Source organism: Pseudonaja textilis, unplaced genomic scaffold (genome assembly GCF_049901715.1).
Source record: "Pseudonaja textilis isolate UNSWEBS1 unplaced genomic scaffold, rPseTex1.2 PTEXCTG288, whole genome shotgun sequence".
Taxonomy (NCBI): Eukaryota; Metazoa; Chordata; class Lepidosauria; order Squamata; family Elapidae; genus Pseudonaja; species Pseudonaja textilis.
The window spans coordinates 1-12,104 of record NW_028262583.1 but is presented as its reverse complement, the minus strand read 5'-3'; the positions used below and the strand labels follow the sequence as shown (position 1 = coordinate 12,104).

Here is a 12,104-nt window from a genome sequence, read left to right as displayed (position 1 = left end):
TGTGTTCTGCGATACGTGCATTTATTCTCCTGTTGGTTTGTCCAATGTATGTGGCTGGGCAATTGTTGCATGGTATTTCATAAACTCCTTGGTTTTCTAGCTGGATCTTGTCTTTGGGGTTTCTTAGGATGTTGGCTATTTTTTGGTCAGTGCTGAAGGCTGCCCTAATATTGTGTTTGTGGAGAATTTTGCTGATTTTGTCTGTGGTGCCTTTGATGTAGGGGAGGAGTGCGATACCGTTGTCTTGTTCTGCGTCTTGGTTTTTTGGGGGTATCTCTTTTCAGATTAGATTGGTGATAATGTTTCTTTGGAATCCGTTGGAAATTAATATGTTAGTGAGGGTGTGTAGTTCTGTTCTCAGGTGGTCTTTGTCAGCTAGGCGTTTGGTTCTGGAGATGAGGGTCTTGGCTACGGAGTTGATCTGTGCAGGGTGGTGATGGGATTGTGCATTTAGGTAGTGGTTGGTGTGTGTTTTTTTCCGATAGATGGTGTGTCTTAGGGAGCCATTGGGTTTTTTGTAAATTAGGATGTCCAGGAAGGGGAGTTGGTTGTTGGTTTCTGTTTCCATGGTGAATTGTATTTTGGGGTGTAGGTTGTTAAGATGTGTGAGGAAGTTGTCCAGTTTTTCTTTCCCGTGTGGCCAAATTATGAAAGTGTCATCTACATATCTGAGCCAGAGTTTGGGTTTGTGTTTGGATTTGTCTAGAGCGTTGGTTTCAAACTGTTCCATGTATAGGTTAGCAATGACGGGTGAGAAGCTGATCCCATGGGTGCTCCTTCTATCTGTTTGTATCTTTGTCCATTGTGGATGAAGTATGTGTTGGTTAGGCAGTGGTTGGTCAGATCTAGGATGTGTTTGGGGGGGGGGGTTGTATTTGTTTTGGATGGCTGTCAAGGCTTCTTTGATGGGTACTTGGGTGAAAAGGGATATGACATTGAAGCTCACGAGTAGGTCGCTGGGTTGTAGGTTTTGTTTCTTTATTGTTTCTATGAAGTGGAAGGAGTTTTGTACGTGTGAGGTGTTGGATTCTGTGTAGGGCTGGAGTTGTTTGGTGAGAAATTTGGCAAGATTCTATAGAGGTGAGCCTATGGAGCTGACTATGGGTCTGAGTGGTATTTCTTCTTTGTGTATCTTGTGGACGCCATAGAGCTTAGGGTATCTGGATGATTTTTCTCTGGGGATGATTCTCTGCTGGATCTCTTCGCTGATGGGAGACACTTTTATTTTGGATTTGGTGGTTTTTTCTAGGTAGGTGGTGGGGTCAGTATTCAGAAGTTTGTAAGCAGGGTCTTGAAGTAGGTTGGATAGTTTGGAGTGGTAGTCTGATGTGTTTATTACGACTGTGGTGTTGCCTTTGTCTGCTGGGAGAATGACTATGTTGCTGTCTTTCCTCAGGTTGGTGAGTGCTTTTTGTTCTTCTCTGTGTAGGTTGCTTCTGGGTGGATTGCTGGAGCAGAGGATGTTGGTGACTTCAAGTCTGATTTTGTTGGCTGCATCTGGGTTGATTTTGGTTAGGCTAGCTTCAACTCCACATATAATGTTTTCAGTGGGGATGCATTTGGGGGCAACTGTGAAGTTGAATCCTTTGGAAAGGACATTGGTTCTGCTATGGTGAGAGTTCTGTCTGATATATTTTGTACTGTTTGTTTCATGTGTTGTTGTGGGGAAGGGTTGGGTTTCTGGTATTTCTCTAGTCTGTGGAGTTTTCTGGTGTGTGTGTCTGTCTTGTGGGAGGTTTCTGTTTCGGCTCTCCAGAAGGCTAGTTGTTTGGATTTATCCCAGAGTGCTGGGTGGATTTTGTTGCTGAGTTTGAGATGGAGTGTGAGTAGGTCTCTGTTGGTTTGTAGGAATCTTTTCTTGTAGAGTTCGTTTCTGATTAGGGCTAATTCCTTTCTTTTCAGGATCCTTTCAGTGGCTGAAGTTTTGGAATGGAATGTGGGGATCACATTTTTGTCTCAGCAATTGCGTAGGAATGTGAGATCACACAAGATGGTGGCTCTTCGGACTTCGAGTTTGTCATAGGTCAGAAGGTTTCCTCCCCGTAGAGGTACGATATTTGTTTTCGTAGATTTTCATGGGTACAGGTATGTAGGTCTAAGTGTGTTCGGCTCTTTTTCCATGTAAGAGTAAGAGTATCTTGGTGACGTTTGCTGATTTTGGCATTTGCTGAATATATATATATATATATATATATATATATATATATATATATACATACATATATATATATATATATATATATATATATATATATATATATATTTTTCTTAAGTTTTCACGGGTACTTACATGTATGGTATTCAGCTTTGTTCGGGTGTTTTCCCATGTCATTATAGTTGTGCTTTTAAAGTTGTAGCAACGTTTTGGCAGAATCTCATCTGCCGTCATCAGGCTTCTGTATTGTGTTCATCTGTATTGTTCAGGAAAATACCCGAACAAAGCTGAATACCATACATGTAGGTACCATAAAAACTTAAGATATATATATATATATATATATATATATTTGTTTTCTGAGGTTCTCATGGTATTTATATGTGGATCTTTGGTTGTTCGGGTTTTCTCCGCGTAAGATTCAAGTATCTAGGCAACGTTTCGATGAAGTCTCATTCATCATCTTCAGGCTTCTGTCTCCGGCTCTGTGCTTTTCAGAGTAATGTGAGATTGCAGCTGCTTCCTCCTTTTAACTGCCAGTGGGGTGGGACTTGATTGGGTGGGGGCTTGGCTGTGTTCTGATTGGGTGGGGGTGTGTTCTCATTGGTAGGGGGTTTGGTTGTGTTCTGATTGGTTGGGGGTTAGCCGTGTTCTGATTGGTTGGAGGCGTGTTCTGTTCAGGTGGGGGCTTGGCTATGCTCGGTTAGTCTTAGTTGCTGGGGATTTGAGCTGGGAGTTGTGATCTTGCTGTTTGGCTTCTAGTTCGTGGTCCTGTTGCATCTTCATAGTGGGTGTCGGTTTGCTTCATGTATGGCTCGGAGGGGTTTGAAGTGGGTAGTGATGCAGCTGTAGTGCAGCTTCTGGTCCATGGTCGTGTCTCATCTTCTGAGTGGGTGAGAGTCTGTTTTCTACATGGAAGTGTGGTGGTGGCATCTTGTGTGGCTCTCATGGGTGTGGGTCTGGTGTCCTTCTTCATGTTAGGTACTCCTCTGTTCATGAGGGCGGGTTTCCAAATGGCTGGAAGGCGGGAGGTGTCATCTCGTTTGTTCATGCTGTGTGGGCGTTTTTCTATCTCTATGGCTTCTCTGATTATTCTGCTGTTGAAGTGTTCGGTTTTGGCGATAGTTCTGGTATTTTTAAAATCAATTTCATGTCCTGTGGCTTTGAGGTGTTGGACCAGGGAAGAGGTCGTTTCTTCTTTTTTGATTGAGTTCTTATGTTCTTCAATGCGTGCATTTATTCTTCTGTTAGTTTGTCCAATGTATGTGGTAGGGCAGGCAGTGCAGGGGATTTCGTATACTCCTTGGTTTTCTAATTCGATTTTGTCTTTGGGGTTTCTTAGGATGGTGGATATTTTTCTGTTTGTGCAGAATGCTGTTTTGAAGAAGGACACCAGACCCACACCCATGAGAGCCACACAAGATGCCACCACCACACTTCCATGTAGAAAACAGACTCTCACCCACTCAGAAGATGAGACACGACCATGGACCAGAAGCTGCACTACAGCTGCATCACTACCCACTTCAAACCCCTCCGAGCCATACATGAAGCAAACCGACACCCACTATGAAGATGCAACAGGACCACGAACTAGAAGCCAAACAGCAAGATCACAACTCCCCAGCTCAAATCCCCCAGCAACTAAGACTAACCGGAGCATAGCCAAGCCCCCACCTGAACAGAACACGCCTCCAACCAATCAGAACACGGCTAACCCCCAACCAATCAGAACACAACCAAACCCCCTACCAATGAGAACACACCCCACCCAATCAGAACACAGCCAAGCCCCCACCCAATCAAGTCCCACCCCCACTGGCAGTTAAAAGGAGGAAGCAGCTGCAATCTCACATTACTCTGAAAAGCACAGAGCCGGAGACAGAAGCCTGAAGATGATGAATGAGACTTCATCGAAACGTTGCTAGATACTTCGAATCTTACGCGGAGAAAACCCGAACAACCAAAGATCCACATATATATATATATATATATATATATATATATATATATATATATATATATATATATATATATGGCTTCTGTATAGTGTTCATCTGTGAGTCTATACAGAACACTATACTGATGATGACAGATGAGATTCTGCCGAAATGTTGCTACAACTTTAAAAGCACAACTACAATGACGTGGGAAAATACCGAACAAAGCTGAATGCCATACATGTAAGTACCACGTGAAAACTTAAAACACACACACACACACACACACACACACACACACACACGTATGTATGTATGTATGTGTGTGTGTGTGTGTGTGTGTGTGTGTGTGTGTGTATATATATATATATATATATATATATATATATATATATTTTCTTAAGTTTTCGCGGTACTTACATGTATGGCATTCAGCTTTGTTACAGTATTTTCCCATTATTGTAGATGTGCTTTTAAAGTTGTAGCAACGTTTGGTAGAATCTCATCTGCCATCATCAGGCTTCTGTATAGTGTTCATTTGCCGAAATGTTGCTACAACTTTAAAAGCACAACTACAATGACATGGGAAAATTATCAAATGCCTTTTGGGCATCTAGAAATATCAAAGCCATTTGTTTTTCAGGATGCGCCTCATAATATTCCAAAGTGTCCAGAATTACCCTCATATTGTCTTTAATTTGTCTCTTTGGCAGGAATCCATTCTGATCAGAATGAATAAAATTATTTAAGTATTTTTTAAGCCTTTCTGCCAAAATTGAAGCAAAAATTTTATAATCTGCATTCAGTAAGGAAATAGGTCTATAGTCCTTGATTTGTAATGGATCGGCCCCTTCTTTTGGAATAAGTGTAATATAAGCTTCTGACCATGGTAGGTAGGTTAGCATTTTGTAAATACTGTTTAATTTTCCCCTCATCAATATCCTCTTGTTTATATAGTTGTCCATAAAAGTCTCAGATAATTGCCTTTTTCTCCTTATTACCATAGCACATTTGTCTGTGATCGTCTATTAACTGCAGTATTTTCCTTGATTCTTTCTCCTTTCTCAGTTTGTATGCTAACCATCTACCTGGCCTATCTGCATCTTCAAAATAGTTCTGTTTAGCACTTCTAATTTTTTGTGCCAGTTCTTCTTTCTCTATCTGACCCATTTTATGTTTAATTATGTCCATTTTAAGTTTAATATCTTCTTTCTGTGGCATTTTCTGTAATTCTTTTTCCAGTTTTTTGTGATCATCTTCTAAAGCTTTGATAGTTTGCCTCTTCCTAATGTTCTTTTTCTTTGTATAGTCTATTATTAATCCTCTCGCATATGCCTTCATTGTATCCCAAACATTCTGTATTGAAGTATCTTCTTTTTTATTTTCACTAAAGAAGAAGGCCAATTCTTTCTCCATCCATTGTGTGAAGTCTTTTTCCTTTAAAATAGTATTATTTAGTGTCCATCTAGATCTTCTTTTTTGTCCTTTCCATTTAATTGTCATCTGCCATCATACGAAGAAACTTTGTAACACTGCCAACTAGAGGCTTGAAAAATACTTTATTTGAAGTTGAGAGAACTGTGAAAAACTCTCTCTCAAGGACACTGGAATTTGATAAGATAGAGGGAAGAACACTGGAGAATGTTTTTACAGGTGCTCTTTTGGAACTTCTATCAACAATTGAATATTTGAAACTTGGCTTTGAAACTTGTGAAGAAGCCATAATAAGAGCCTTGGACAATTAAATAAAATGCAGTGTACTCTTTTTATTTTTTCTTAGTTGTCTTATCCCTCCTCTTCAATCCCATAGTATTTTGTAATAATTGTATATTTATTTTTCATTTATTTATTTTTTCTTTGTAAAGGGAACGCCTCAGAATATTTTTTTCTTTTTCTTATTGGGATTTTTGCCTTTTCCATTTTCACTTTTGATTCATTTTTATGGCTATTTTTTATTTTTGAGATTTTCCAATTGGATTAAGGTGTGAAGAACCTGAAGAATTCTTTTTTTCTTCTTACTATTTTTTAGTACTATTGGGTTTTATTCTTTTTCTCTTCATTTTTAATTTTTATTTTGAATCATATTGACTATCTCACAATAGGATTAAGGTCTAGAAGAACCTGAAGAACCTTTTCTTTTTAATTTTGGGCTTTTTTCTTTATTGTCTTTTTCTTATTTTTCTTATTTTTCTCTTTTCCCAGTTGGATTATAATTGACCACTCTACTAATTGGATTAAAAGAGTCTGAAGACCCTGAGTTACCTAAATGAGTAAGAAACCCATACCTTCTAGCATTTCAACTTCTGCTCCTGCTTCACCAACAGCTGGAGGACAACATTTAACCCAGATAATGTCGATGCAAGATAAAGGACAAGTGGACTTAAAGATGATTATGCAAGGAATTCAAGAACTTAAAATGAAATCGGATATCATTGAAGAGAAAATAGAAAGCACTGAACAAAGAACTGAGAATATTGAACAAAGGACAGAGAGTATTGAACAAAGGATGGAGAGTATTGAACAAAGGACGGAGAGTATTGAACAAAGAATTGGGAAGACTGATGAAAAAGTTGAAAATATTCAACAAATGATGGTGAAATATGATGAGAGACTCCAAAAAATTGAAGAGAAAGATAAGCAAAGAGACGAGACAATTGGAAATATTGATAGCAGATTAACAATGGTTGAACAAGACAAAAGTGGGATGTTGAAGTGGGAGATGGACAGGTCAGAATTCTATCTCAGATTTCAAAATATAGAGGAAGAAAAAGGGCAAAATTTGGCTGCAATAATGATAGAAATCCTGGCTGGAGCTCTGGGAATAACAGAGGAAAAGATGATGGATGGAGTAGATGAGATATACCGAGTCTTCACAAGATATGCGATGAGGAACAATCTACCAAGAGAGGTTCACGTCAGATTTACAAAAAAAAAAAACTATTAAAACACAAATATTACAAGTGGCAAGAGAGAAGACGTTGAAATATAAAGACAATGAGATTGTGGTCTTAAAACAAGTACCCAGAAAAGTGAGAGAGATGAGAAGAGAATATCGATTCCTGACTAAAATGTTATTGAAAAAAGGGGTGAATTATAGATGGCTGATTCCAGAAGGATTAATGTTTACGTGGCAAGAACAGAGACACAGAATTGACTCAATTGAGAAAGCAGAAATATTCTACAATGAATTTTTCGAAAAAAGAGAAATAGAGATAGAAAAAGAGATCATCTCAACTGAACTTCAAGAGGACCAAATGGGGATGGGAAAAGAAGAAGGCGCAGTAGGTGGACAAGTGGAGACTAAAGAACAACGTGAAGTAAGATCTACAAGAGCTGTTAGACCTAAATACAAAATATAATCATAGAGGAAAAAACACTGATTTCTATGAATATAAATGGACTGAACTCAGCTACCAAAAGAAGAAAAACCTTTCACAAATTAGAGAAGTTAAAATTTGATATAATTTGCTTACAAGAAGTACATATTAAAAAACAACATGAACAATTACTGGCATGACCAAAATTAGGGAAAATATTTACTTCTCTGACCCACTGTAAGAAAAGAGGAGTGGTTTTATATATTAAAGAAACTATCCCAGCAAAACTGATTCATACTGATGAAGAGGGAAGAGTATTAATGGTCGAAATAGTAGATAATAATACAAAAACACTCCTGGTTGCAATTTATGCCCCGAATGATAAACAAGAAGAATTTTATAAAAAATTACATATGAAAACAATGGGACTGGACTATATTAACATAGTTATGATGGGAGATTTCAATGGAATTGTAGACAATAAACTGAACTATACAGCAACAGCAACAAGACAAAATAGAAAGACTCTCCCTAAATCCTTTTTCAAAATGATAGATGAATTAAACTTAAAAAATATATGGAGAGAAAGAAATGCTAAAATTCAACAATATACTTTTTACTCAAATAGACATTTATCATGGTCCAGAATAGATATGATTTGGACCTCAACAGAATTAATATCTAATATTCAAGAAATAAATATTGAAACAAGTACATGGGCAGATCATAATCCTATGTAGTGGTTCTGCTATTGTTGCCTTCTGTGGCAAAAAGACATTATAAAAATTAATGAGTCCCAAGAATGCCTGCAAGTCTGTTTTGTTTTGGGGTCTGGGTGCTTCTTTTATCGCTCGTATTTTTTTTTTCCATGGGGTGGATTCCTGCTTCATCAATAAGATATCCTAGGAACTCGACCTGATTTGTGGCAAGTTGGCATTTTTCTTTTTTGACCTTGAGTCCTGCTTCTCTAAACCTTTGCAAGACTGCCCTTAGCTGGTCCTTTAGTTGTTTTTTTATTTCCGGCCGATATCAATACATCATCAAAATAGGGAACCACCCCTTTTAGTCCTTGGAGGAGGCGTTCCATCAGGCTTTGGAAAACGCCGGGGGCCATGCTGACACCACGCAATCTGTTGCATTTAAATGCCTCCCTATGTGTTACAATAGTCTGTGCCTCTGCCGTCTCGGAATCAACCAGCAATTGTTGATATGCCTGTGCGAGATCAAGCTTTCCAAAACTTTTCCTCCCCACAACGAGTGCAAGAGGTGCTGGACTACTGGAACGGGGTATGTGCTATGCTGTAATGCGTGGTTCAGGGTGGCCTTATAGTCACCACAGATGCGCACAGACCCATCTGGTTTCACAGGAGTCACAATCGGGGTTTCCCATCTTGCATGGTCGATTGGCTCTAACACCCCTTGTGCGATGAGTTTGTTTAGTTGCTCATCGATTTTTGGCTTTAACGCAAAGGGGACGCATCTGGCCTTTAGCCGGATGGGGGCTATGTTCTGGTTTAGGCTAAATGAGATAGGGGTCCCACGGTACTTGCCTAGCATCCCATCGAATACGTCCTGGAACTCCTTCATCAGGCTTTCTTCCCAGTCCGTCTCAGTGACACTGTTGATTCCTCTCACTTCGATCCCCAAAGGCGCAAACCATTCTAAACCAAGCAGGCTGGAGCAGTCTCGGTCGATGATGGTCAATGGGAGAACTTCAGTGTTTCTTGAATTTTACTTTGAAATGTCCCAGTCCAACTACGGAATCTTGTTTCCTTGGTAGTCTTTTAACGTTAGGCTTTGCTCTTCGAGTTCTTTTAATCGTATGTCTGGTACCAAGCTTTTTATTGTGTTCCATGATACCATTGACAGATACAAGCCGGAGTCCACTTCCATTTCACATGGCTCTCCCTCTATTTTGACGTTTATTCGAACCTTCTTAGCATCAGTTGCTCTGGCATTCCCAATGATAATTGTCTAGTGTGTTTCTTCCTTTTCGTTGAGCCACTGACTTCTATTTTCCCGGCTCCAATGACTTCCGGTTTGCTTCTCCTTAGTTCTGGGGGTGGTGGTGCTGCCTCGTCTTTTTGGACTATAGCTCTTTTTTTTTCCGGCAGACCCTTGCAATGTGCCCCTGTTTTTCGCAGTGCCTGCAGATGGCATCCAAAAAACGGCACTCAGAACGCGGGTGATTTCCTCCTCATCCGGCACACTGAAAATCAGGTTTCCTTCCTCTTTTTTCTCGCCGGTTCCGTTCTGACTGGAGCCTATGTACCTCTTCGTCTTCGTCCTCAGAGTCAGTTGGTGACTCGATGTCTTCATTGTGGGTGGTTGCGGTAGTGTGTTTCTGGGTACCTTCCACTTTCTTTTCTCTGCTCTGGCTTGGGCTGTTGGCCGTATTCATTTGCTTCATTTTCGCCGCAGATTTTTTTGCTGCTTCAGCTGCGGTTGCCTCAGCGATGGCTTCATTTACAGTGATGTTGGGTTGATTTAGTAGTTTGCTCTGGAGGGTAGTGTCTCTCAAACCAAGGACCACGCGATCTCTCATGGCTTCGTCCATGTTGAGAAATTCGCATGCTCCTCCAATGTCCCTTAGTGCTGCTACGAAATCCCTGATATTTTCGCCTTCTCGTTGATCCCGTTTATAAAATTCGTGTCTTCGAATAAAATTGGAAACAACAGGCACGTAATGGGCTCTCAGCATCCGGTTCAGGTCCGGCCATGCCATCTGTTTGACATCATGCGGTTTTGCCAATGCTTTGGCCATTTAAAAAATGGTAGGTCCGCAATGCGTCAGGAATATGGCTCTCTTCCTTTGGTCCGTGATTCCTTGTAGTTTGTTACCCTCTAGGAACATCAGGAACCTGTTGATATATGATTCCCAGTCCTCTTTGGCTGGGTTGAATGCTGCGGGTGGCGAATTATTTCCGGCCATCTCTTTGACTTCTCTGATTCTCTCACCACGAAAGAACATTTGGAGATTATTGCAGCCATAAAAGGATGATGTTACCATGGCTATTAATCGGCACTGAGAGCCCAAGATATTGTTTTTATTATAAAATTTATTTCTCAAGATTTTTCTTTCTTAGGAGTTGAATTTCTCAGGCTGCATATCTGAAATTAACAATACTCTGGAAAGTATAAATTTTCTTTGAGTGATTAGCAAAAAGAACATACATAGATACGTACATAGATCCACACACATACATAGATACATGCGTACATACACACCAGGGGTGGGATTCAAATTTTTTTACTACCAGTTCTGTGGGTGCGGCTTGGTGGGTGTGGCAGGGGAAGGATACTGTAAAATCTCCAGTCAGAAGTGGTATTTGCTGGTTCTCCAAACTACTCAAAAATTCCGCTACCAGTTCTCCAGAACTGGTCAGAACCTGTTGAATACCACCTCTGACACACACACATACGTACATACACACTGTGTGTGTATAACACACAGACACACCCCTACATATATACCAGTGGTTTTATTGCAGTGTGCTCTACCGGTATAGTGCAATTGTCATAGAAAGAGCCTCATATATAGAGAATAAAATAATAGAAGCTTCTGCTTTTTTTCAGAATAGCTCCAGTTCTACAACTTGAAGAGCACTTTAAAAAGACAACTAAGACATTATCTGTTGGATTAAGTAGAAAGGTAAGCTCTATCTATCCAACTGTGCTGTCTTATTCCACCTTTTAATTCTTCAGTGCATTTTTGCCCAGTTTTCCTCTCCTTGAAAATATTACCACAGAATAAAGGAATGGAGATGATGAAACGAGACACCTGGCTGAAGAGAAGGGAGGTGGTGTTTTGGCACTAGCATGCTCAGATGCCTAAAGATCTGCACTTCCCCTGGCAAGCCATCATACATAACCAGAACTTGTTCTCCTTGCTTGAAAATAAGTCAGTCTTTCACATGAGTGAAGAAAGAGAGACCATGCTATGAAATGGCAAAATAGCATGCCCCTGAGTACTCAAACCCCAAAATTTCCAACTTCTGAAATTCTGTTATATAACAGTAGGAATTATATAGAACATGAAGATTCTTAAATAATGCACATTCTGAAAACCTGAGTACATAGACAACCATATAGAACAAATCTAGACATGTTTAAGAATCATTGGATAGTATTGTGATTTTTAACGTCCTGGTTTACATTATGCAGCTCAGTTTGTAATGGCTCCATTTTCATGAATTGCTGATGGGCTGCAATACAGGGAGGCTGTATGGAATTATAAATGAATTAAACATGCACAAATTTACCCCCAAAGACTTGTTGCATCTCCAAATATATTATGTGTTCAGCTATAAAGACTATTCTCAAGCTTGATGAAGATTGTAGTAGAACAAATGAAAGAATATCTTTGACCATTCCAATCCTTCAAGAATACATCATATAAAAGTTAAAATAGCTTTTAATAATTCCCAGTGTATTAGTTAGTATCCCAGAAGAGTAACATTAGTTTGTCCTCACTAATATGTTGTTTTTCCATTAGGAAAACGTGTTTGAAGAACATATTGAAATGTGTATTGTTCACATTTCCATCTTTTGTATGTGTGAAATATTTAAAAGGGTTAAATATAATTTCCCGCATTTCAGTTGTGCTTTGCTCTGAGCATGTGGAGTAATCCTACCGTGTGGCTACTAGATGAACCAACCACTGGCCTGGATCCCAAAGGAAAACACCAAGTG

The 12,104-nt window shown here is 39.5% G+C and overlaps 1 long non-coding RNA gene across 1 annotated transcript; it reads left to right on the top strand.

Annotated features, from left to right (window-relative positions):
- The first annotated feature begins 1,842 nt into the window (after window positions 1-1,842).
- LOC148123811 (uncharacterized) lies at window positions 1,843-12,104 on the top strand. The gene is made up of 3 exons (XR_015740519.1): window positions 1,843-2,048; window positions 10,989-11,064; window positions 12,012-12,104. It is a non-coding gene; the product is annotated as an uncharacterized LOC148123811 (long non-coding RNA).